The sequence below is a fragment of the Dama dama genome, chromosome 11 (assembly GCF_033118175.1).
Source record: "Dama dama isolate Ldn47 chromosome 11, ASM3311817v1, whole genome shotgun sequence".
Classification (NCBI taxonomy): Eukaryota; Metazoa; Chordata; class Mammalia; order Artiodactyla; family Cervidae; genus Dama; species Dama dama.
The window spans coordinates 37,828,388-37,855,095 of record NC_083691.1 but is presented as its reverse complement, the minus strand read 5'-3'; the positions used below and the strand labels follow the sequence as shown (position 1 = coordinate 37,855,095).

The 26,708-nt window shown below is 43.9% G+C and overlaps 1 long non-coding RNA gene across 1 annotated transcript in view; it reads right to left on the bottom strand.

Moving 5' to 3' along the window:
* The window catches only part of LOC133064716 (uncharacterized), a 90,152-nt gene that overhangs the window by 62,579 nt on the left and 865 nt on the right, over positions 1 to 26,708 (bottom strand). Inside the window, exon 2 of the long non-coding RNA XR_009694693.1 lies at positions 25,833 to 25,920. This is a non-coding gene — a long non-coding RNA (uncharacterized LOC133064716). The remainder of the gene's footprint in view (positions 1 to 25,832; positions 25,921 to 26,708) is intronic.

Below are 26,708 nucleotides of genomic sequence, written 5' to 3'. Positions count from 1 at the left end.
CCAAAGTCATCTATAACTCAGTACAATTCTTATCAAAATTCCAATGGCATTTTTCACAGGGAAAAATCCTGAAACTCATAAGAAGCCACAAAAGACCCCGAACAGCAAAAGCAATATTGAGAAAGAGCAAACCTGGAGCCATCACAGGTCCTGATTTCAAACTGTATTACAAAGCTATCATAATCAAAATAGTGTGAAACTGGCCTTGAAAATAGATACATAAACAAATAGAACAGAATTGAAAGCCTAGAATTAAACCCTTGCTTACAAGGTCAACTAACATTTGGCAAGGGAATCAACAAAACTCAACAGGGAAAGGATTATTTCCTCAATGAATAGTGCTGAGAAAACTGAATAATCACATGCAGAAAAATGAAACTGGGCCCCTATCTTACACCATTCACAGAAATTAACTCAAAATGAGTTAAAGGCTTAAATATAAGACCTGAAGCCATAAAACCCCTAGTAGAAACATTAGGGGAAACTCCTTTACAATAGTCTTAGAAATAATTTTTTGGATGTGACAACAAAAGCACAAACAACAAAAGTAAAAATAAATAAGTGGAACTATAGCAAATGAAAAAGCTTCTGCACAGCAAAAGAAACAGTCAACAAAATGAAAAAACAACCCACAGAATGGAAGAAAATACTTGCAAATCATCTATCTGATAAGGAGCTAATATCCAAAATATACAAGGAACTCATACAACTCATAACCAACGAACTGATTTTAAAATGGGCAAAGGAACTGAATAGACACTTTTCCAAAGAAGACATGCAAGTATTCAACAGGTACATAAATGAATAGATGCTCAACACGGCTAACCACCAGGGAAATGCAAGTCAAAACCACAATGAGATACCACCTCATACCTGTTAGGATGGCTATTATCAAAAAGACAAGAGACTATGTGTTGATCAGGATGTGGAATAAAGGTGGGAATGTAAATTGGTATAGCCACTATGGAAATGAAGGAATATGAAAAAATTAAAAATAGAACTACAATATGATCCAGCAATCCCACTTCTGAGTAAATAGCCAAAGGAAATGAAATCAAAATCTCAAAGAGATATTGGCCTTCCCATGATCATTGTAACTTTATTCACAATAGCAAGATATGGGAACAACTTGAGTGTCCATCTACAAATAGACAAAGAAGATGTGTTACATATATACACAGAAAATTACTTAATAAAGAATAAGAAAGAAGGAAATCCACCACATGCAACAACACAGATAGACCTTGAGGGCATTACACTAAGTAGAATGAGTCAGACAGAGACAGACAAATTCTGTTTGATATCACTTTATGTGAGAAATCTTAAAAAAAAAAAAAAAAAAAACCGAACTCATAGGAACAGAGAGTAGAACGGTAGTGCCAGGGGCAGAAGGGTGGGGGAGATATAAGTAAAAGGACATAAACCTCCAGTTACAAGATGAGTAAATTCTGGGGAACTAAGTTATGTGTTAGTCACTCAGTGGTGTCTGACTCTTTATGACCCTGTGGACTGTAGCCCTCCAGGCTCCTCTGTCTATGGCATTCTCCAGACAAGAATACTGGAGTGGGATCAGTTCAGTTCCAGTGAGTCGCTCAGTCATGTCTGACTCTTTGCGACCCCATGAACCACAGCACGCCAAGCCTCCCTGTCCATCACCAACTCCCAGAGTTTACACAAACTCATGTCCATTGAGTCGGTGATGCCATCCAACCATCTCATCCTCTGTTGTCCCCTTCTCCTCCTGACTTCAATCTTTCCCAGCATCAGGGTCTTTTCAAATGAGCCAGCTCTTCACATCAGGTGGCCAAAGTATTGGAGTTTCAGCTTCAACATCAGTCCTTCCAGTGAACACCCAGGACTGATCTCCTTTAGGATGGACTGGTTGGATCTCCTTGTAGTCCAAGGGACTCTCAAGCGTCTTCCCCAACACCACAGTTCAAAAGCATCAATTCTTTGGCGTTCAGCTTTCTTTAGAGTCCAACTCTCACATCCATACGTGACTACTGGAAAAACCATAGCCTTGACTAGATGGACCTTTGGTGGCAAAGTAATGTCTCTGCTTTTTAATATGCTGTCTGGGTTGGTCATAATTTTCCTTCCAAGGAGTAAGCATCTTTTAATTTCATGGCTGCAATCTGCAGTGATTTTGGAGCCCAGAAAAATAAAGTCAGCCACTGTTTCCACTATTTCCCCATTATTTGCCATGAAGTGATGGGTCTGGATGCCATGATCTTAGTTTCCTGAATGTTGAGCTTTAAGCCAACTTTTTCACTCTCCTCTTTCACTTTCATCAAGAGGCTCTTTAGTTCTTCTTCACTTTCTGCCATAAGGGTGGTGTCATCTGCATATCTGAGGTTATTGATATTTCTCCCAGCAATCTTGATTCCAGCTTGTGCTTCTTCCAGCCCAGCATTCCTCATGATGTACTCTGCATATAAGTTAAATTAGCAGGGTGACAATATATAGCCTTGATGTACTCCTTTTCCTATTTGGAACCAGTCTGTTGTTCCATGTCCAGTTCTAACTGTTGCTTCCTGACCTGCATACAGATTTCTCAGGAGGCAGGTAAGGTGATCTGGTATTTCCATCTCTTTCAGAATTTTCCACAGTTTATTGTGATCCACACAGTTAAAGGCTTTGGCATAGTCAATAAGGCAGAAATAAATGTTTTTCTGGAACTCTCTTGCTTTTTTGATGATCCACTGGATGTTGGCAATTTGATCTCTGGTTCCCCTGCCTTTTCTAAAACCAGATTGAACATCTGGAGTGGGCTGCCATTTCCTTTTCCAGGATCTATCCAACCCAGGGATCAAACTCAAATCTCCTCCCTTGCAAGCAGATTCTTTATCATTTGAGCCATCAGGATAGCCCAGGGGAACTAAGGTATAGTGTGGTGACTATAGTTAACAATGTGTTAACAATGTGTGTGTGTGTGTGTGTGTGTGCGCGCGCGCACGTACATATGAGCTCAGCATGTCTGACTCTGCAACCCTGTAGACTGTAGCCTCCCAGGCTCCTTTGTCCATGGGATTTTCTAGGCAAGAATACTGGACTGGCTCATCATTTCCTACTCCAGAGGATCCTCCGGACCCAGGGATTGAACTCCCGTCTCCTGCATCTTCAGATTTGGCAGATTCTTTACCAATAAGCCACCTGGGAAGGCACATAGTTAACAATACTGCATTGTATACTTGAAAGTTTCTGAGAGGGTAGATCTTAATGTTCTGATCACAAAAAAAGAAATGGTAATTATGTTAAGTAATGGAGATGTAAACTAGCCTTATGATGGTAATCACATGTCACATTTTACACCTTAAATTTACACAATTGTTGTTCAGTCACTAAGGCGTGTCTGACTCTACGTGACTCCATGTACTGAAGCATGCCAGGCTTCCCTGTCCATCACCATCTCCCGGAGTTTACTCAAACTCATGTCTGTTGAGTTGGTGATGTAATCCAACCATTTCATCCTCAGTTGTCCCCTTCTCTTCCCACCTTCAAGCATTCCCAGCATCAGGGTCTTTTCCAAAGAGTCAATTCTTCACATCAGGTGGCCAAAGTTTTGGAGCTTCAGCTTCAGCATCAGTCCTTCCAATGAACATTCAGGGTTGATTTCCTTTAGGATTGATTGGTTTGATCTCCTTGGCGCCCAAGGGACTCTCAAGAGTTTTCTCCTACAGCACAATTCGAAAGCATCAATTCTTTGGTGATCTGCCTTCACTATGCTCCAACTCTCACATTCGTATATGACTACTGGAAAAACCATAACTTTAACTATACAGATCTTTGTCAGCAAAGTGATATCTCTGCTTTTTAATATGCTGTCTAGGTTTGTCATAACTTTTCTTCTAAGGAGCAAGCATCTTTTAATTTCATGGCTGCAGTCACCATCTGCAGTGATTTTGGAGCCCAAGAAAACAGTCTGTCAGTGATGAATTACAAGCTGGAATCAAGATTTCTGGGAGAAATATCAACAACCTCAGATATGCAGATGATACTAGCCTAATGGCAGAAAGTGAAGAGGAACTAAAGAGCCTTTTGATGAAGGTGAAAGAGAAGCGTGGAAAAGCTGACTTAAAACTCAACATTCAAAAAACTAAGATCATGGCATCTGCTCCCATCACTTCATGGCAAATAAATGGGGGGAAAAATGGAAATTTACAAACTGTTGTATGCCAATTATATCTCAATAAAGTTGGGGGTAGGAAGAATTCCAAGGCCAGAGGCCCAATGGGATCCTAGGGAAAGAATTTTAAGTAAATAACTAGCAGTAACTTTCTGCAGCCAGGCTGCTTTGCCCAGTGCAGGGAGCTGAAGAGATGCTGATCTAACGGAGAAGAATAAAATTGGTGATGACACCAGACCAGGATGAAGGGACAGCACTGAGGCCACATTTAGGGAGTTGGCTGCCCGGGCTACTGGCCCAGAGGCCCAGAACCTTCTGGGACTTTTGGCCACAGAGATGCGAACACAACTTGTTCCTTTGCTCCAAGCCTCCTGCAACCATCTGGGTCCCTCTTGCCTCCCCACCTAATCCCTGTAGCTTTTATTGTTGGTTAAGTTTTAAGGCTTTTTTTTTTTCATTGTGAAACATTTCAAACATATGGAAAAGTACAGATAATACTGTAATGGACACCCATGTTTATCCTAGACTTAACAGATATTAATGTGGTTTTGTAATATATCAACATAAATGGAATAAAGTCTTCATACTGTAACTCCGTGTCTTCTTTCTTCTACCCACTCTGAAGGAAACCACTCTCTGAATACTGTATTTATCACTCCCATGCATTCTACGGGTAGTGTAAGCATATAGTATTCTTTTTATACAAAACAGAGGCTTTAGACTTCTCTACCACACTCAGTGTAAAAAAAATGCACTCTACATTTTGACCCCATAAATATGCACATGCAAACACGTGTGTATGTACATATACATATATACCTGAGTGTGTGCATGAAATAAATGAAAAAATGAAATAAAACTTTCATAAAATTACTTGTTTCCTTACCATCAGCATATGCGGACATTTTCTAATTTTATTTTGTCATGCTGGCAGTGATTCATTAAATTCATTTCACAATTTACAGATGGGTCATAACCAACAGTTTGAGAAAATTAGCATTCAACTGTAATATCATCTTATAGCTTCTTTTTTCACTTCCAATAGTTTTTGAGAATTCATCATTTTGACCCAAGGAGTTCATTCATTTTTACCTAATCGTGTTACTCAAACATTTATCTATCCTCCTATTTATAGACAATTAGATTGATTCTCTATTTTCACTATTGCAATGTGTCCTGCAGTGAACTTGCTTACACATAAACTCAAAAGTTTCTCTAAGATACATAACTGGAGATGAAACTGCTTAAGTCAAAGCTTGCACCCATTTAACTGTAGTAAATATTGCTAAATTTTCCTAGAAACTGATGTATGAATTTACATTGCCATCAGCATTTTTAAAGAGCTTCTATTTCCCCACATCCTAACCACCACTTGGTGTTATAAGTCTCTGTACTTTTGTCAATCTGGTGGAGTGGAATGATGTTTTTTAATAATTTTATGTGTTTATTTTTAGTTGGGCTGAGTCTTCTGGGTCTTTGTTTCTGTGCAGACTTCTCTCTAATTTAGGGGAGCAAGGGCTACTCTCCAGTTGTGGAGCACAGACACGAGGGCACATGGGCTCATTATTTGCAGCTCCCTAGCTCCAGAAGAGCAGAGGCTCAATAGCTGTGGTCCATGGGCTTAGTTGCTCCTCAGTTTGTGTATTCTTCTCAGACAGGGACTGAACCCATGTCTCCCGCGTTGGCAGGCAGATTCTTTACCACTGAGCCACCAAGGAAGGCTATGATTTCTCGTTTCATTCTGTATTTCTTTCATTACATAAAAAAGCAAGTTCTTCCTTGGGTCATCCTTACCTACTCAATTTTTTATAAGTTACCAATATTAATTGCCTGGATCCTTATCATTAGTTTTCAAGGCTTTTTGTATATTCTGCACACTGGCTCTTTATTAGCTATATAGGTTGCAAATATCTTCTCATTTTCATGTAGTCAAATTTATCAAAATTTCCTCTTTCCTCTAACTTTTTTACCTATGTCGTTTTGATCCTACTCTAAAGCTAGACACCCTAGAGTGTGAAATCAAGAGGGCTTTAGGAAGCATTACTATGAACAAAACTAGTGGAGGTGATGGAATTCCAGCTGAGCTATTTCAAATCCTAAAAGATGATGGTGTTGAAGTGCTGCACACAATATGTCAGAAAATTTGGAAAACTCAGCAGTGGGACAGGACTGGAAAAGATTAGTTTTCATCCCAATACCAAAGAAGAGCAATACCAAAGAATGTTCAAAATACCATATTATTGCACTCATTTCACACGCTAGCGAGATTATGCTCAAAATCCTTCAAGTGAGGCTTCAACAGTATGTGAACCAAGGACTCCCAGATGTAAAAGCTGGATTTAAAAAAGCAGAGGAATCAGAAATCAAATTGCCAACATTCATTGGATCATAGAGAAAGCAAGGGAATTCCAGAAAAACATCTACTTCATTGACCATACTAAAGCCTTTGACAGTGTGAATCACAACAAACTGTGGGAAATTCTTAAAGAGATAGGAATACCAGACCACTTTACCTGTCTACTGAGAAACCTTTATATGGGTCAAGAAGCAACAGTTAGAACCGGACATGGAAAAATGGACTGGTTCAAAATTGGGAAAGGAGTACAACAGGGCTGTATATTGTCACCCAGATTATTTAACTTATATACAGATTACATCATGTGAAATGTTAGGCAGGATGAAGCACAAGCTGGAATCAAGATTGCTGGGAGAAATATCAACAACCTCAGATATGTAGATGATACCACTCTAAGGCAGAAAGTGAAGAGGAACTAAAGAGCCTCTTAACGAGGATGAAAGAAGAGAGTGAAAAAGCTGGCTTAAAACAACATTAGGGACTTCCCTGGTGCTCCAGTGGCTAAGACTCTGCACTCCCAATGCAAGGGGTCTGGGTTCGATCCCTAGTCAGGGAACTAGATCCCACATGCTGCAACTAAGAGTTCACATGCCAAAACGACGATCAAAGATCCCACTTTCTGCAACTAAAAACTGATGCAGCTAGATAAATAAATAAGAATACATTTTTTAAAAACTTCAACATTAAAAAAAATCTAAGATCATGGCATCTAGCTCCATCACTCCATGGGAAATAGAAGAGGAAAAAGTGGAAACAGTACCAGATTTTAATTTCTTAGGCTCCAGAATCACTGCAGATGGTGACTGCAACTATGAAATTAAAAGACACTTGCTCCTTGGAAGAGAAGCTATGACCAACCTAGACAGCATATTGAAAAGCAGAGACATTACTTTGCTGACAAAGGTCCATCTAGTCAAAGCTATGGTTTTTCCAGTAGTCATGTATGGATGTGAGAGGTGAACCATAAAGAAGGCTGGGCACCGAAGAATTGATGCTTTCGAATCCCGGTGCTGGAGAAGACTCTTGAGAGTCCCTTGGACAGCAAGATCAAATCAGTCAATCCTATAGGAAATCAACCCTGAATACTCATTGCAAGAACTGATGTTGAAGCTGTAGCTCCAATACTTTGGCCACCTGGTGTGAAGAGGTGACTCACTGGAAAAGATCCTGATGCTGGGAAAGATCAAAGGCAAAAGGGAAAGGGAGTTGACAGAGGATGTGATAGTTAGATAGCATCACCAACTCATGGGACATGAGTCTGAGCACACTCCGGGAGCTAATGGAGGACAGGGAAGCCTGGCGTGCTGCAGTCCATGGGGTCACAAAGAGTCAGACTTGACAGTGACAGAACAACAAAAGTTATGAAAATACTGTTCTGTATTTTCTCCTTAAAATCTTTAAGTTTTACATTCTATGTTTATATTTTAATCTAGCTAGAAGTGTATGTGTATGTGGTAAGGTAGGAATCCTATTTTATCTTTTTCCATAATTTATTGTCCAAGACCAATTTATTAAATAGTCTGCCCTATTCCTGCTACTTTGTAATGCTACCTTTGTCATCATAAGCCAAATTTATCATATACATAAATCTGTTTCTACAATCTCTATTCTATTTCATTGTTTAGATATCTCTATTCTATGCCTACATTACACTGTTTAAACTACTATAGTTTTGTACAAATTTTTTAAATCTGGTAGGGCAAATCTCTCTTCATCATCATTACAATTATGATGATTGTTTTAAATTTTTTGAATATTTTTGGCATTCTCTTTTGTGTGACTATTTGAACCTATTTTTGTCAATTTCTGTGAGAAAAATTTCTTGGGAATTTTTATTTGAATTGAATAGACTTTAATTTAATTTGGATGAAAATTGACATGTTTTATGATGTCAAGTCTTCCCATCCATAGTATTTTGTCTCCAACTATTTTGGTTTTATTTTATAGTTTCAATAAATTGTTTTGATTTTTTTCACCTAATGGTCTTATACTCTTTTATTGTGTCTGTTTCTTAGAGTTCATAGTTTTTAGTTGCTATTGTTATTATAAATAGTATCTTTCATTAAATTTTCTAAATTTTGTTACTAATGATTTTGTACATTGATCATTTCCAATAACTTTTCTAAAATTTTCTAATATTTTGCTCACAGGTTCTCATAGGTGACCCAAGTTGGCCATCATATAATTTCAAATCATGGCAGTTTCCTTTTCTCCTATCCAACCTTTTTCTTCTTTTTTCTACAACCACATCAGTTGCAACCTAGATCCAGGTACTAACAACAACACTAGCAACACTGGGATGGAGCATGAGCAGAAGGAGGAGGAGGTAAAGCCAAAATTGATGGTGCTGACCATCAGGCATGTTCAGCACCCAAGTTCTCTACCACATATTGTACAATTATACAATTTTTTTTTCTACAGTTATACAACTTTCCTTCCCCATCTCATGACTTCATTCAGATTTCCCATTCATTCTCTCCCACTGTGTAACCTTATGGGGCTGCTCACAGAAATTTTACTGGCCCAACACTTTTCTTTCCATTATCATGTAGATTATTTTGGCATCCTAGGCAACCAATTTTAGTGCCTGCATTCTCATCTTCATGACAAACCTAAAGCTAACTGGTACAGTTTAACCTAATGCTAATCACGCTAATCTTCAGTGGGCTGAAATATACAAGGACAAGATGTTAGCCTCCCATGTTCTCTTTCCAAGGTCTGGCTTTTAGAGTTTTGTTTTTTTTTTTAATTCAGGGGTTTTTCTGGAGGGGGGAAGAGACTGGGTAGAGGGATGATCTAGAATTTTGGGTTACCATTTCCTTCTCCAGGGGATCTTCCTGACCCAGGAATTGAACCTGTATCTCGTACATTGGCAAGTGGATTCTTTACCGCTGAGCCACCAAGGAAGCTCCTAGTTTAAGTCTACTTATTTGTAAATCTGAACATGAACACAAATATATTTTATTATCAGCATTACTCCCACTCTTTCATAACGGTTGTTCTTTTATTGTGGTTTCTATATTTTTCTTTTTATCTCTTTAATCATTTAAACATCCCTATATTTATGGTCTCTCTCTGATTGCTTTTTTATGATCTCAAGGTGGGGGTTGCTGACCTGCCGCACCCACTTCCTGTTTCTGCAAATTGTTGTTCATGATGGATCTTTTCATATTGTAATTTTTTACTGAAAGCTAAACTTCAACTGAACTTGAGTTTTCAATGAAAACTCCTATGACCAGAGTGATTTTTCATCTGCTTCTGTATGTGTCCTAATTGTAACATAACCAAGACCACTCTTTTATGGGCATTTCTTAATCTAAGATGCCCCCAGTTCACAGACAGTGTACATTGTCTCCAGAACCTGTCAACACAGAAGCTTGGGGTTTCACTTTTTCACAAAATGGCTTTTATTTTTTCCACCCAGCAGCCAGGCAGAGGCAAACTTTCTTGGCATCTGCCTGATTCATGACTGGATTATTTTTTTCCTAGTCCTCCTTTCTTGGAGAGTTCAGCCCTGCAGTCCCTCTGCCTTTTTGCTTTCTTGTTTAGGCCTCTGCCTGGCTCTGGCCCAAGGCCTTCACCCTCATCTCTACGTGGGCCCTCCCCCCATCTAATAGAGCACAGACAGACACACCCACACCCCTGGCTTGCTGGGGCGCCACTGGCCACTTCCAGCTACATGTTTCCATTACCTCTTCAGTTCCAGCCACTGAACTGATTTGGTTTTCATTTTATCTTGCATTTCTCTGTGCTTGTAACAGGAAAGGGTCCACATGAGTCCATTCCTCCCAAGTCTCCCTTTCCTTCACAGAGCCCCTCAAAAGCAACCAGGACTTAAAACAGAAAAAAAAAAAAAAAAAACAGAAGCCAGAAAAAAATAAAATAAAATAAAACAGAAGCAGAAAGCAAATGCCTGGGAGTGCAAGGTCAACCTTACCTGCAGAAAGCATCTCCAGGATCTGGCCCAAATCTTTTTGGAAAGAAGGGACTGGGCTTGTCTGATTATTGACTGGACAATTTCTGCTTAACAACCACCTTTCTGTTCTTGAGCTGGAACACAATCAGAATGCTTCTTCCCTGCCAGTTTTAGAGGGTGAGATCATCCGGACAGAGTCCTTGGGGAGACATGAAGTCAGGACTCCTTCACAAAAGAAAAACACACAGCAGTGAGACTTAATATGAAGGAGCGTCTCCTTGAGAAACAGGCCCAAGGGGGTCTTGCTGCTGTTGTTGCGGCTCTGCTGCTGCTTGAGAAGCGAAGCTTCCCCAGGTTTTGCTTTTATTTTTTCAAGAAAATTGGCAATAAGTCAGGGAACCTGGCCCTTTATGGAAGGAACACATACCTTCATGGGTCAGCAGGCTGAAGGGTCACAGCAGAGCATTGACAGTGTTCAGAATCGTCTCTTTCAATCAGGATTGGTGTGGACAGTCAAGGGGAAAAGTTGGCACGTATCTCATGGAAAACATTTTCAAGTCCGTGACAGAAAAAGCCTTTACAAACATTCCAAGTGATGGCTTTCTTCTACATCGACATGCATGTTTAAAGCCCACTGGGCACCATGCCTATGCAATCGGGCTTGAGAATAATCAGCCCAAGGCTAAGAGGGTAGAAATCTCCAGAGTAGAATTCCTGGCCTCTAGACTTACTGACATCTTCCTTCTGTGGTATTTCCTCCACTCCTGTTCTTCAGAGCTCAATACTCTTCTTAGAGTCAGAACTGGCTCCAAGGAAAAGTTTGAGTAATTCATCAGCCACACCTTAGTGTGAATTTAACCCAATGTCTTATCCATCCTGGGGTGTTGTCCATTGAAAATTATAATCTCAGTGAGATAAAGATTTGCCTGAAATTATATGGAACAGAGTGGGGATTCCAACAAGATGCTCTGACTCTAAATGCCAAGCTCTTTCCAGACCTCACCACTGTGCCTTACTTAGGATGAGACTGGAGCCCTTCTCCCTTCTCTGGGCTTTTAAGACTTTCTCTACCTAAGGCATAGTAGCTCTGGGTGGGTGTTGGTGAGGATCACGACCACATTCTATTTTTACCACCTCAGCCTCTGAGTAGATGTGCCCACCAGTCAGATCTATCTCCTGGGGTCATAAAAATAATAACAATAAAGAGAAATATCACTTTTTCCTCTTAGGTAGTTCCACCTCATGGTGAAGTATCTTTGGGGAGCCTAATTCCCTTTTATCCCTCCAGAAGCTCTCACCATCCCAGGAAAATCATCAAAAGAATTTTCTTGAAACAATCTCATTCACATCAATCCAGAGTCCAATGAACTAAACTCTTTCAAGGGGACTTTGCTGGTGGTCCAGTGGTTGAGAATCCACCTTCCAATGCAGGAGGATACAGGTTCGATCTCTGGTCAGGGAACTAATATCCCTCATACCACATGGGCTGCCAGTGACTGACTGACCCTGCCTCCTATTGAGCCTGAGCTCTGCCATAAGTGAAGCCCATACCCCGCAGCTCGAGAAAGCCAACCCACAGCAACGAAGAACCTGCTTGCCACAACAAAGACCCAGCACAGCCAAAAAAAATTTTTTTAATAGAGTAAAATAAACTCTTTCAAGGATACTAGTCTCATTAAGAGCTTCTCATACAAAACTGCTTGAACACCAACCACAATTTCTGTGAAGGGTGAGTCTAGGCCCATATTTGTGCCATGTGGCCCCCTTGTCCTACCTGAAACACCAGTGCAGGCCTGACCCAGGTGAAACCTACCCATTGGTTAAGCTGAGTCAATCAGATTCTCCCTTTCAAAAGGGGATAAGAGAGAGGTAGGCACTGGATCTGTGATTCCAGACCAAGCAGGATTAGTGCCACGGGGAGCTGAGCCAAATGCAAGGTGTAGATGGATGCCCACAGACCTGAGAAGGGGGTCTGTTCCCTCAATGGGAAGTCAATCAGAGCCATCAAACGAACCTGATGAGGATTCATGTGCTTCCCACCCAACCCAGACACCATGCTGGAACAGGGGAGGGAGGGGGAGAAGTCCTGAAAGACAAGTAGTTATGCTACAAAGGCAAGGGTCTTCACAACTACAGTGCATTTAGTGTTGAATGCTGTGGCAGAAGCCATTGTGAGGGAAAGAGGATGGGCCAACGCATGAAGAGTCGCCCACGCGGTGAGAGAAATCAGAGACCACAGAACGTGGAAAAGGCCTCCTGGCTGCTGCCCCTCCTTGCATTGTTCTCCAGATGTTTCTGGTTTCCCTCCTTACAGCAGCTTTTCCCAAACCTCTCCCCACACCTCTCCCCTTCACTTTCCAGTGGAGATCTGCCTCCTCCGTCAGGAGAAAAAGCAAAGACTCCAAGGGAAGGTGTGTCCATGCCCCTTCACTCCTCCACATGAGTGGAGTCATCACCCACTGAACCCTTCTTCTTTATCTGTCACAAAGGTAACATGCCTCCTCCTTTACCAAGCTGAGTCTTCCATGTCCCGTGTATACCCTAAGGCCCCAGGCCCTCGCAATCTCTCCACCCATCATCCATTTGCTCTTCTGTATCTTTGGTCTCTCCTTCTCTGACAGCACCTTCTTGTCTGCCATAAACATGCTCTGGTGTCTCCAACCCTAAGATCACCTTCCTCGACCCCAGACTTCCCTCTGGCGACTGCCTGCCTTCCCTCACTCTCTCCAAAGCCAAGCTTTTCAAAGGAGTAGGCTCTACTTCCTCCAGTTTCATTCCATCCTCAACTCACCATGGCCAGCATCTTTGGGAAATGGCTCTGGGGAAACAAGGTGAGCTCTCAATTGTGAGGTGTTCTGTCCTGGTCCCAGTCTTCCTCTGACAGCATCTAGCCCAGCCACCCATTCCCTCCTTATTGCTCATGGTTCAAACAGAATGCAAAGGGCACACACCAGACTTGGGGGTTTTCCCAAACCACCCAGCACCTCTGCAAGTAGCAGCTCTATTCACAAGGAACGGTCAGAATACTGGTAACGCCCAGTAATGGACAGAAGAATTACCAGAACCAGAGGGAGTTATGGGAGCTGGTGGCTTGAGGAGGAGGGTGGGCACGAGGAGACACACACCTACTCACCCTCCCGCTTCCAGTCCATGCTCCCCATTGGCTGAACTGAACCAGAGTCCAGAAGGCAACAGCGCTGTCACTGCAGGCTGACAGGTCTCCTCCCAGGAGATGAATGGGGATAGGGGTCTAGGGGAACAGAAAGACCCAGCACTGCTTCTCCTCCTCCTCTTGACTGTCTTCCCTCCTGGTTTCTGTCACTGACTCTTCTGATTGTTTTCCTAACTCTTTAACCACACTTGTCAGGGTCTTCACTGATCCCTCTCTTCCACCAACATCTTAACTGTCTTGTCCTAGACCCTATGCCTGATTATTTTTTGTCTTCACAAACTCTGTCTCTCTCTCATTTAATAACTTCATTTCCTCCCCACCCACCAGGCATCCATGCAGTCCCCAAGATGGGGGTGATCTGCGTCTTTAATTCTGGCCTCTCACTGACCTTTTGCTGACTCTCACTGAACCTTGACCCCACTGGTCATCATCACACAGTTTCCCACAAGAAGAATCTTAGTGCCTCAAACACAACACATCCAAAGCAAAACTCATTCTCTTCTCCCTGAAGCAGCTGGCCATGCTCCCCTCGTCATTAATCACCCTGACTTTATTTCCTTTTTGGTCTTTCTCCCCAAAGGCCTGTTCAAACCCTGCCATGTGGGCATATGGACATCCCTGGGAACTTACGACAAACGCATCATCTCAGTTCCCACTCAGACCCACTGAATCAGAATGTATCCCCAGATGGACCATATACACAGTAAAATCTGGAAGTACGGGTTGCATCATGTATCACAACCGTCCTTATTTCCAATGATCATTGTGTTAACATGTATCCAACATAGAGGCTTGACATTAAAACAGAAGGACGTCAACCCTGCAGCAAACAGTGACCCAGCAGACTCCCTCTACCTCCCATGCACTTCTTTGAACTTAGTCATAGAAGGAGCTGCCTTATGGAGGATGGTGTGCATATATATTTCTTATCGTTTGAAGAAATCTTTACTGGTCCTCTCAGTCTTTCTTGCCTGTATCCTTGGAGGGCTCTGAAAAGCACTCAGATCACTTTTTGTGAGAAAGAAAAGGAAGCAGGGAGAGGATTGGGATATTCAAAATGAGAATCCCACCCGTCGAGAAAAGTCCCAGCTGACATTTACCACAGATTCCACATAGAATACACGATAGTCAGTTCAGTCTCATCAGAAGTTTTATTTCTCTGAGCCTCAGTTTCTTCATCTATAAAATGGGATGATAACAGTAACTTCTTTATGTTTCTTTAAGGATTAAATATGTGAAATATGCCCTTCAAATGGATGGTTCAATATTCACTGAATGAAGGAAGGACATCATTTAATACCTGGAAGCCTCAGTTTGCTCAAATGGAAAACAGAGACTACAATAGCAAATTCACCAAATGTGGGTTCCCTGGCTCTCTCATACCCTCCCCCAGACCCGACACACAATCACACACGTGCACAAACATGTATCTCAATATGCAAGCACATGCACACACACATGCAGGCACTGCTCGCACGTGCATACACACATGCACATGTGTACTTGCACACGCTTACATACACACTCGCGCACACACAGCCAGCAGAAACCCTGGCTGCCTTCCACAACATCTACTCCATAGCCACCTGCTCTCTGGATTCCCTGCAGAGCCCCACCCACCCCAGCTACCTACCCCCTGCTCTCCTGGCCCCTCCAACTCCCCACCTTACAAGGCACTGCAATCATTCTAAATTCCAAGCCTGACTGCTTCTCTCCTGCCGGAAACCCTCATACTATAGCCAGGTCCAACTTGCCGGGCATCTCTCAACGCACCGTGTAGTCCCATCCTGCTGGGTCTTCACACACCTTACACCTCCTCTACCGAAACTCCTCTTCCCTAAGTAACTCATCCATATTTGTCTAATTTCAGCTTAAGCACGGGCTCCCTCACTTTCCCTGATGGCTCTCACCTGCAACAGCCCCTCATCTAGGCTCTCAGCACCCAGCACCTGAGTGGTCAGTCGCTTAGTCGTGTCCAACTCTTTGAAACCCCAAGGACTGTAGCCCGCCAGGATCCTCTGTCCACGGGATTCTCCAGGCAAGAAAACTGGAGTGGGTTGCCATTTCCTCCTCCAGGAGATCTTCCCTATCCAGGGATCAAACCCGGGTCTTCTGAGGCACCTGCCCTGGCAGGCGGATCCTTTACCCACCGCGTCACCCGGGAAGCCCCTCAGCAGTCAGGCAAGGATGCAGTCCTCTGAGGGTCCCTTGTCCTCTCACCTTAGGCTGTAAGGGCTCCTCCAGGGCAACGACCTGCCTTATGTGACCATTTTCAGTGTCTGCCACCCTGAAGCCTGGAACACAGGGGGAGCCCAGCAGATGCTGGTTATAAATGTAGTTGCACAAGAAGGTGAGGAATCCTGGCCCCACCCCAGCCCAGCCCCAACGCCCCTAGACTCAGCTGCAGTCACAGGCTCCCCCGTGCTCATAGGAGATATGAGCTCCACCAGAAGGGCCACACTGCCTCCTGTTTCCAGGGGCACCAGAACACTTCAGGCCTTGTCCTTAGAGTTAGAACTGCAGAGTTGAGGACAGAATCCACAGCATGACTCTTGCAAGAAGCCAGCCCCTCTATCTGCTCCATCCCAGCTCGGGCTCCAGGTTGGCACCCGGGCTGCGCCTGCGCAGAGAGGCTGCTGAGCAACCGCCAAGCTTCTCCCCACAGTTCCCACGCACATTTTCCTCTGCTCCCTTCAAAGCAGAAAAACAGCTGCTCTTTCCAAAAGACAGGAATGCTGGGGAGGAGAGGGTTCCTGGCCCAGAAGTAAAGATTCAGGTTCCCCTCCCTAGTCCAAGATATTTCTCGAGACTGGGCATGACCATGGAGGCAGCACACCCAGCCACCCCAGGGGAGAAGGTCTGACCCAGATGCTATGAGTGAAATGCACAAAGACATTTGTGTGAAATGAGCAGAGGAGGTTGAGTGACAGCGGGTTCCGCCCACATGCCACCGTTGCCAACAGGAAGAGGCCAGCATGCTCTCCATCCATCTCCTCAGTAACAGGTTCCACCCATGCAAATGCTACAGACACCAAGATCAAATTTACACTTATTGAGGGAAAGCTTGCCATGCATGGACAGGTGCTGTGCAAGAAGCTTAGGGAGGCTCAGAATATAAGACCTGACCAGGCTTCTACCCTCAAGTATCAACGAACTGTGTGCCCTGGGCTGGGTACCAGGGCAGGTGTAACTGGACAACAGTTCTTGCCCTGGAGAAGTTTACATCTCCTCGGAGACAGAGCATAAAGCCCACATGCAGGAAATCACCCCCATGAGGCAGGCTGTAACCAGGAGGTCAACGGGGAGGCACAGACATTAACTGCTCTAAAGCTTCAAAGAAAGAGGAAGAGCTGTGTGGACAGGAATCGTCAGGAAGGTTTGTGAAGGGGCCCCTGGCAGGAAGGATAGGTGAAGTCAGGAGAGCATTTCAAATGGGAACAGAGGCACAGAATATGATTCACCCTGATGCATGTGTAGCAAAGACATGGATTTCTGCTCATTATGTTGATTATGCCTTCTTTTGACGGATGGTTCACTTTGAAATCAACCCTGAGTTCAGTCTGGATGAGTTAAGTCATCTTTCTTGCCAGCCGTGTAAACAAACCACAACGCAAAGCCAAACCACAAAGAGCTAGTCAGACAAAGAGTGGAGAAGCTGCCTTGAGAAGCGGCACTCTCTCCTTAAAAGACCAGAGAGGAAACCTGGTCCTTCCACTCTGTCTGCAGTCTCACCATCTGAGTTTAAAAATACTGAAATCAACCCGACTGGAAAAGACAGCTGCAGAGGCAGGGAGAGCTGCTCAGAGATCTGTCGGCTAATTTATCCATCTCCTAGGTTTTGATTGATCCCACCGATTGATCAAAGTTCCCTGTAAGATGAAATATACTCGCAGGAATGAGACCTCTGTGGTGGGCAACTTCCACATGTCTGCTAATGACTGCCCCCCGCCCACCCCCCCACCACTCCTCCTGTTGAATGTGGGCTGGTCCTAGTGACAGACTTCAAATTAGAAGAACATAGTCAAAAAGGATGGGCTGTCACTTCCGAATTAGACCTGAGACGGTGAGTTCCTTCTTGCTCACTCCTTCTCCGTGGCTCCTCTAGCTGCTCACTCTGACAAACCAGCTGCCACGTTATGAGAGGCAGAAAGGTCTGCATGATCAGGAACTGAAAGTGGCCTTTGGCCAGCAGCCATCGACCAGCTGAATCCTGCCAACTGTACTGACTTGGAAGAGGATTCTTCCCCGGGGTAGTCTAGAATAACTGTGGCCCTGAGACCTTGATGGCTGCTTAGGAGGTCCTGAGCCCCAGGGCCCAACCAACCCATTAATGACCCACAGAAACTGGAAGATAATAAATATTGTTGTTTTCAGTCCTTAAGTTTGGGGTTATTTGTTGTCCAACAAGAAATAACAAGTACCCAGTCTAATCAGGCTTCCAGGGACAAAAACCAGGTCATATGTGTGCCTGAACTGACATTTGTGCCTGATACAACCAGAAACATCCCCTGCATCTAAGTCTTCCCCTGAGCGAGACTGAGCCCGAGTCAGGCCCGAGACTGAGCGAGTGTATGTTGAGTTCAAAGGGCTAAAACTTCACCATTAACTAGTTATGTCTCCCAAAAAGTTTAGTAGATAGTTTTTAAATCATTCAACATGAATACTACTTTGTGTTTGTAGAAATGTTGGGTGAAGCAGAAGCCCTTACATTATGTCAGACTCTATGTCAGCAGACACTGCAGGGGTCTGCAGGTCCCCTTGGAGAAAACCTTCCTTCTCATAGGAGACAGCGGACCTCCGTTTGCAGAAAGTGGCCCCACAGCCTCAGGCTGCAACATATTTAGCAACAAGTCTGGGCATGAGAACTGACCAGGACGGATGCTAGATGATTCATCACGTCCCGGGTAAGCCCCAGTCCTGAGGAACTGGGAGGCTGGACAAAGGCATTCTACTCTCTGACATCTCATCACAGGCAGCACTCTGGAAAAAGGTAGCGCTGTGTGTCCAACGAGAGCCCAGACACTTGTCCCAAAGCTGGCAACATATCAGGAAAAGACACCATAAGCTCCAAATAGGAACTCACCAGCAGGAAAAGAGGAAAGAGTTGCTCGTTTGTTGGAGGATTAACCTGGGCTGGCCCCAAGGAGCCAAGGGTCACCGAGGAGGCTGGTTCCCATGAGCCTATGGCTGAAACTGGAACTTTTGCAGACCCTCCTGTCCTGGTGCCGTGTGAGGCTCTGCAGGCCTGAGACTGAGCGAGTGTATGTGATTTCAAAGGGCTAAAACTTCAAGCTTCATGTGGGACTTTAGGTGTTCCATTCTGAGCACAGAGGTATCCAAATTAAAATGTCTAGCACCTAAGTAAGTGGGTTTTTTCAAAGAAGCTCAAAACTGAAGATATGGATTTTTATTATGGTAAGATATACATAATTTAAAACTTACCATATTAACCATTTTTAAGTGGACGGTCAGAAGCATTAAATACATTCACATTATTGTGCAACCATCAACCATCATCTATCGCCAGAATTCTTTTCATCTTGCAAAACTGAAATTCTGTACCCATTAAGCAATAACTTCCCCCTCTTCCCTCTCCCCAGCCCCTGGTAACCTCTGTTCTCCTTTCTGTCTGTGTGAATTTGCCTATTCTATGATCCTCATGTAAGAGGAATCATACAACATTTGTCCTTTTGTGTCTGACTTATTTCACTTAGCAGGATGTCTTCAAGGTTTACTCACATTGCAGCATGATCAGAACTTCATTCCTTTATAAGATATATTACTATTTCATCGTGCATATAAACCACATTTTGTTTATCCAGTCAACTGTCAATGAGCATTTGGGTTACTTCCATCTTTTGACTACTGTGAATAATGCTGCTATGGACACAGATGTAGAAATATCTTTTTGAGTCCCTGTTTTCAATTTCTTTAGGTGTATACCTAGACATGGAATTGCTGGTAATATTATATTTTATTTTTTATACTGTTTTTAAAAAATTACTATATTTAATTTTTAAAGGAACTACCATATGGTTTTCCACAACAGTTACACCATTTTGCATTCCCACGTTGTACAAGCCTTCCAATTTCTTCACATCCTCGCCAACACTAGTTTTCTGTTCTTTGTTTTTCATGGTAGCCATTCTAATGTGTGTGAAGTCTATGGTTTAGATTTGCATGTCCCTGATCATTACTGATGTATTAGAATTGGCCATTTGCATAGAAGACACAGATTTTTGAGTTGTCAGCGGACAGACGCTCAAGTCATGAGTGGCACCCACTGCTGCTCTCCCATCCAGTATCCATCTTCTCCTTCTTTCTTAATGCTCCCAGCATTGTTTATGTCTGCACTGTACACAGCTACATCACTCCCTTCCCATGACACTCTTCTAGATACAAGAGGCCATGGGAACTGTTTCTGAAATAGAAGTCCTAGGGGAACTCCTGAGAGAGCTTTCTTGAAATGTGACAGATTAGTTAGCATCGTCCTTTTGCCTTTTGCCCTTTCTCTTCTCCTTCCTCCTGCCTGGAATGTAGATGTGATGCCTGAAGACATGGAAGCAACTTTGAACCATAGGGAAAAGAGCCACCCACTCAGGTTGGCAAAACAGGTCCATAAAAGGAGCCCAGATATCCCTGGACTGACAGCCTGCCCCCAAACACCCTGTTATATCATGAAAAAGATGAGCCTCTTCCTTATATTGGCCACCACTTGTTGGGTTTCTGTTACATGCAGTCAATCACAATCCTAACTGACCTACCATAGGAGGGGGTCTACTAAGATGAGTGTACAGACAAAAGAATAAAAGAGAATAGTGTCTTGGGAAATGCTGAGAGGTAACTGAAGGCAGCAGGGGAATCATTCTGGGCAGGGACTAACTAAGAGCAACTAAATGAATGTAGAAAACATGAGGTCATGATATCAAATGAATGAGGGGAAGAAAATATTTAAGAGAGAAGGTCAACATATTAGAGGCTGAAGAAACATCCAGTAAGGAAAGCATGAATTCAATAAAAAGGAATTATTTTTTATATAATTTACAAAAAAAATAAAAACTTAGAGACAGGTTGGGAGAGAGCCACATTGCCTGGGTTGAGAAGTGAACAGGATTCAGGCAGAAGGAAGAGAGTGTGAGGAGCAGGAAGGAGATGGGGTACCAACAAGCAGGGCACATGGAGCCCAAGGAAGTGCTTTCAAAGACGAGATGCACTGGAAATGCTGAAGGTTGGAAGCAGAAGAGAGGAGAAGACTGGCAATTCAGAAGAGAGGGCATAATGCTAACCACCTCCTTTTGCCTGGTAGTACAATCCTCCATCTCTTAACCAGGCATGGGGTCACCCAGCAGTCTCTCTGTTTCCCTGCGTCCCTCCTCCCATGGACTTGGTCGTCTGACTCGTTTGAGCCAATGCTATATCAGCAACAGTTAGGTGTTAGGGCTTTCCTGGTGGTCCAGTGGTTAAGAATCTGCCTGCCAGTGCAGGGGACAGAGGTGTGATCCCTTGTCGGGGAAGATTCCACATGCTGCAGGGCAACTAAACCCGTGTGCCTCAATGACTGAGCCCAAGTGCCACAACTACTGAAGCCTGTGCACCTAGAGCCCATGCTCTGCAACGGGAGAAGCCACAACGGTGTGAGAAGCCCGCACACCGCAACAAGAGAGCAGCCCCAGCTAGCCACAGTCAGAGAAAGCCTACGCATAGCAAAAAAGACCTAGCACAACCAAAAAATAAATAAAAATGTTTTAAAAGTTGGGTATTAAATTTCTGGGTTATTTCCTTAAAGGTATTTGCTATGGACACACTCTCTCCTTTCCTGATGGCTGGAAATGCAGCAGCTGCTCTGGGCCTGGAGAAGGACGTCACTTACAGAGGTCGGCAGGTCAGCTCACAGGCTTTGTTTTCCAGATGACCTTGTAGAGTAGAGCCCTCTAGCTGCCCTAACTGCCCACCTACCTTTGAAATGTGAGGGAGTGAAAACTCTTCCTTCTTGTTTAAACCGCCGTACTCAGGACTGTTTGTTATAGAAGCCTAGCTTATCTAAAACTGTTGAGAGCCAGAACTGTGGTGTTGAAAGCCATTAGTCTATGAATTCATAACACCATGTATAAATAAAGCTTGGCTTATACATTTAAATATACTCAGTTTAATGGCTGTTTTTTATTTTGAGATTGCTGCTGCTGCGGCTGTCACTTCAGTCGTGGCCGACTCTGTGCGACCCCATAGACAGAAGCCCACCAGGCTCCCCTGTCCCTAGGATTCTCCCGGCAAGAACACATCCTTCCTAAGTTTTGCTATATTCAATTATCCTTCCTCTTAAGCCAGTCAAAGTTTGCATGGGGGCCACATTAGGAGGGGACTAACAACGAAGGAGCATAAGGAAACTTTTTAGGACAAAGAAGCCATTCTACACCTGAATTATGGAAGTGAGTTTACAATCATTTAGAATGATCAAAATTCCTCAAATTTTAAACGGATGAACTTTATTGTATGTAAACAAATAGCTTTGTGACAAAAGTTTTAAATGACCCTTCTTTTATATAAATAATGGAAGTAAAAATTGACTGTCATTTTTCAAGAGCTATGTTGTAGACTAAGAAGCTGGCAACCTTATGTAGATCTTTAAATCTTTTCAAAGTTTTCAGACCTAAGAAACTGACAAGTATGAGAACCCCTGTATTCTTATCTATAGCTATACCAGTAACCCAAGTCTATGCTCCAGCCACTAATGCTTGAAGTTTGAAGTTGAATGGTTCTGTGAAGACCTACAAGAACCTCTAGAACTAACACCAAAAAAAAAAAAAATGTCCTTTTCATCATAGGGGATTGGAATACAAAAGTAGGAAGTCAAGAGATACCTGGAGTAATAGGCAAGTTTGGCCTTGGAGTACAAAATGAATCAGGGCATAGGCTAACAGAGTCTTACCAAGAGAACATGCTGGTCATAGCAAATACCTTCTTCTAACAACACAAGAGATGGACATCACCAGATGGTCAACACCAAAATCAAATTGATTATATTCTTTGCAGCCGAAGATGGAGAAGCTCTATACAGTCAGCAAAACAAGACCTGAAACTGACTGTGGCTCAGATCATGAGCCTCTCTGTTGCAAAGTTCAGGCTTAAATGGAAGAAAGTAGGGAAAACCACTAGACCATTCAGGTCTGATCTAAATCAAATCCCTTATGATTATACAGTAGAGATGACAAATAGGTTCAAGGGATTAGATCTGATAGACAGAGTGCCTTAAGAACTATGGATGGAGGTTCATAACATAGTTCTTATGTTATGTCACAGGAGGCAGTGACAAAAACCATCCCAAAGAAAAAGAAATGCAAGAAGGTAAAATGGTTGTCTGTGGAGGCCTTAAAAATAGCTGAGAAAAAAAGAGAAAGGCAAAGGAGAAAAGGAAAGATATACTCCACTGAATACAGAGTTCCAGAGAATAACAAGGAGAGATAAGAAAGCCTTCCTAAGTGAACAAGGCAAAGAAATAGAGGAAAACAACAGAATGGGAAACACTAGGAATCTCTTCAAGAAACTTGGAGATACCGAGGGAAATTTTCATGCAAAAATGTGCACAACAAAGGACAGAAACAGCAAGGACCTAACAGAAGCAGATGAGATTAAGAAGAGGTGGCAAGAATACACAGAAGAACTGTACAAAAAAGATCTCAATGACCCTGATAACCACAATGGTGTGATTGTTCATCTAGAGCCAGACATCCTGGAGTGCAAAGTCAAGTGGGCCATAGGAAGTATCACTATGAACAAAGCTAGCGGAGGTGATGGAATTCCAGCTGAGCTATTTCAAATCCTAAAAGATGATGCTGTTAAAAGTGCTGCACTCAATATGCCAGCAAATTTGGAAAACTCAGCAGTGGCCATGGGACTGAAAAATGTCAGTTTTCATTCCAATCCCAAAGAAGGGCAATGCCAAAGAATGTTCAAACTATCATTACAATTGCACTCATTTCACATGTTAGCAAGATAATGCTCAAAATCCTTCAAGCTAGGCTTCAGCAGTACGTGAACCGAGAACTTCCAGATGTACAAGCTGGATTTAGAAAAGGCAGAGGAACCGGAGATAAATTGCCAGCATCCACTGGATCATAGAGAAAATAAGAGACTTTCAGAAAAACATGTACTTCTGCTTCCTTGACTACACTAACATGACTGAACAACCACAACAAATAGCCTTGTAATAAATTATTCCAAAACTTAGCATTTTAGAGTAACAAACATTTATTATTTCACAGTTCCTGCAGTTGGGGGTCTAGCCAGTTTTGGTTGGGTCCTTTGACCTAGGGTCTCTCACGAGGCTGTGTCAGTCTATGTCCATAAGGACTGGTCAATGGTTAAACCCACCCCCAAGGCAGAGCTGCCTTTTTTCTGAGAAAACCACATTGAGTCCAGCAAATGTCCACACATTATCCCCAAGGGGACCTGTGCAGCCACCAGGAAGCTGCATGCAGATGTTCTGGGCAAATAAGAGCTTCACCTGGTGCTGAGGGGAGGCAGAGGGACTGGACTTTGACATCCTCCACACCCGCCAAGTCTGCCATAGCGCACTGCTGCTCCGCGAGGTCCATCCTGCTGGGCAAGAAGACAGAGCAACCCCAACGGGTGGGGCTGGATGAACAGCCCCACTGTCAAATGTCCTAGGAAAGGCAGGTCCCAGCACAGGAAATGAAAGAATCTGAGTCCTGGGCTGCGGTGAAAAGGCATTTCCTCTTCTCTCTGGGCCTGGGGATAAAGTAAAGTCTGTCCCAAAGGTGAATTCCTGTCCCCACCCTCTCTCACACTTGAAGGCCAGGGTGTAGGGAGGGCATACACGGCCTTCTCTTAGGGGGAGAGAGAATGACGATAGAACTCTGCTCCCCAAGGATGGGCTGGTGGCCCGAAGTACCACTACATCAGGTAGGTGGATACCAGGACACTCCATGTCTCACAGACCTCTGCTTGTCCAAGCCTCCCCTACAGTCTATGAAATATGTCAGCTGATCCCAGCCACATCACAGGGCATGGAGAGAAAAGCTTACCCCTGTGAAATGGAATATCTGCTGCTATATCAATAAACAAGAAAAGTCACAGCCATCAGCGATTTCGGGCCTCCAAATGTGGAGGACTCCCAAAATGCAACACAACGTGTGGGATCCAGCAGATGCCGCCACCCTCTCCCCCTGGTGATTGCTGAGGAGCTGGGGAAGGAGGGGAGTGCAGAAGCAGCCATCTGCCACCCCATACGGTGAACAAGGAAAGAAGGATGTAAACAACCAGGAAACAGGGTTTGGCCCCAGACAGCTGAGGTGCGTATGAAAGGAAGGAATTCAGTGAGCCCAGAGGCTTGCATCTTCCCATACAAAGAAGAATGCTAAATTCCTTAACTTGGTATCTGATTTTCCTTACCTCACAATAATCTTTAATGTTCAGGCTGCCTGCCCCCTTTGTAGCCCTAACTCCCCTTCCTGCCTCCCTGGAGCAGTTTTCTCAGAGATACTGAGATGCTGTCTCCTAGGCTCAGGGTCCCACCAAATAAAATAACCTTCTACTTTCAGGTTGTGACTAGATATTTTATTTGACACACACATCTTTGCATGGAATAGCGAAAAGGAGAACAATGTCCTTGTCCCAAGCCAGGGCAGCCACATGTTGACCCAAGGCAGAGCCAGGACCACAGGTAAGTTCTTATAAGACAGCACGCTGGGAGAGGCTGGGGAGCGCGGAGGGGGAAGGAAGGGCCCTGTGTGGGCAGGGATCTGTAAAGCTGACTGAAATGTGTTTCTACTAGCAGGTCACTGCTGATCGTCACACATACTGGCCAAACCAGGACAAGCCAGTTGGGCATTTGGGAGATCAAGGTTGAATCGCCGTCCACCTGTTTGTATCTGCCGTTCAGTGTGACTGGTTCTCCTGGCCCCATCCCCTAGCAGGTCTTTTCAGACCTGCTCTCGGCCAGACCTCTGATTCCTGCAAGCTGACCCTGAAGATTAACTGGCAAGCTGGCCACCTGAGAGGCTGATGTCTGCTCTTCTCCACACCAGGGTCACTGCTCATGGAGCAAGAAGCAGGCACCAATGAGACCCAGGGTCCCAAAGCTACCTCGACACCCAGGAATTCCAAATTGTTTTGAACAACCAGATCCAACTTCCAAATCAAGGTGAAATCCCACTTACCTCGGACTCTTGTTTTAGCTACAGTCAGAGATAAAGGTGCCCTGGTCACACCCAGCCTGGGACGCTGAGGCAGACAGCACACTTACCTTGAGGACACTGACATTCTTTTCTCATCCCCACTGTGCTGTGGACGGAGAAAGAAACATTCCAGCTTTGTGACCCTCAGCTGTATTCCTTATGTCAAAGGGGCAGCAGCCAAAAAGAAAAAAGACAACACATTTTAAGGAGAAGAATATTTAAAGATGGATTTACTTTCTTGATTTCTACACCTGAATTTTAAAGCCCTGGAAAGTTGCAATTTGCCATCAAATGTCAGGCAAATGTCTGGCTGGCATGGATGGCTATATCAGACCCTGAATTCTTTACTCCAAACCAGCAGAGAATAAGAGTGGGCTTTCACAAGAGATGGGCTTTAGCCTCCAAAAATAGGAGCGGTTCATGGCTTTGCATAACTGAAGGAGGGCTTTCTGCGTGTAAAATGTTAGCTACTCAGTTGTGTCCAACTCTTTGCGACCCCATGAACTAAAGCTTGCCAGGCTTCTGTGTCCTTGGAATTCTCCAGGTAAGAATACTGGAGTGGGTTGCCATTGCCTTCTCCAGGGGATCTTCCTGAACCAGGGATTGAACCTGGGTCTCCTGCATTACAGGTAGATTCTTTACCAATAAATCCAGCATCTAACTAATACACCCATCTAGGGTTGTCATCATCAATCAGAAACCCCACTTTCCTTCAGCCCCTCTTTCCACTAGAAGCCAGGACTCAGGACCCAGCTGTCCCAGGCAACAGTCATTTCCTGGATCCAGTTAAGAAGGCAGGAAGAAACCACAGAAGTCTAAAATACTCAGGGAAACAGTCTTCTGCCTCGGGATCATGCCCTGCAGACACCAGCTCCTTTACTCCCGCCATGACCCTGGGTGGGAGGCGGGCTGGGCCCATCTTGCAGATGAACATTTATCTCTGT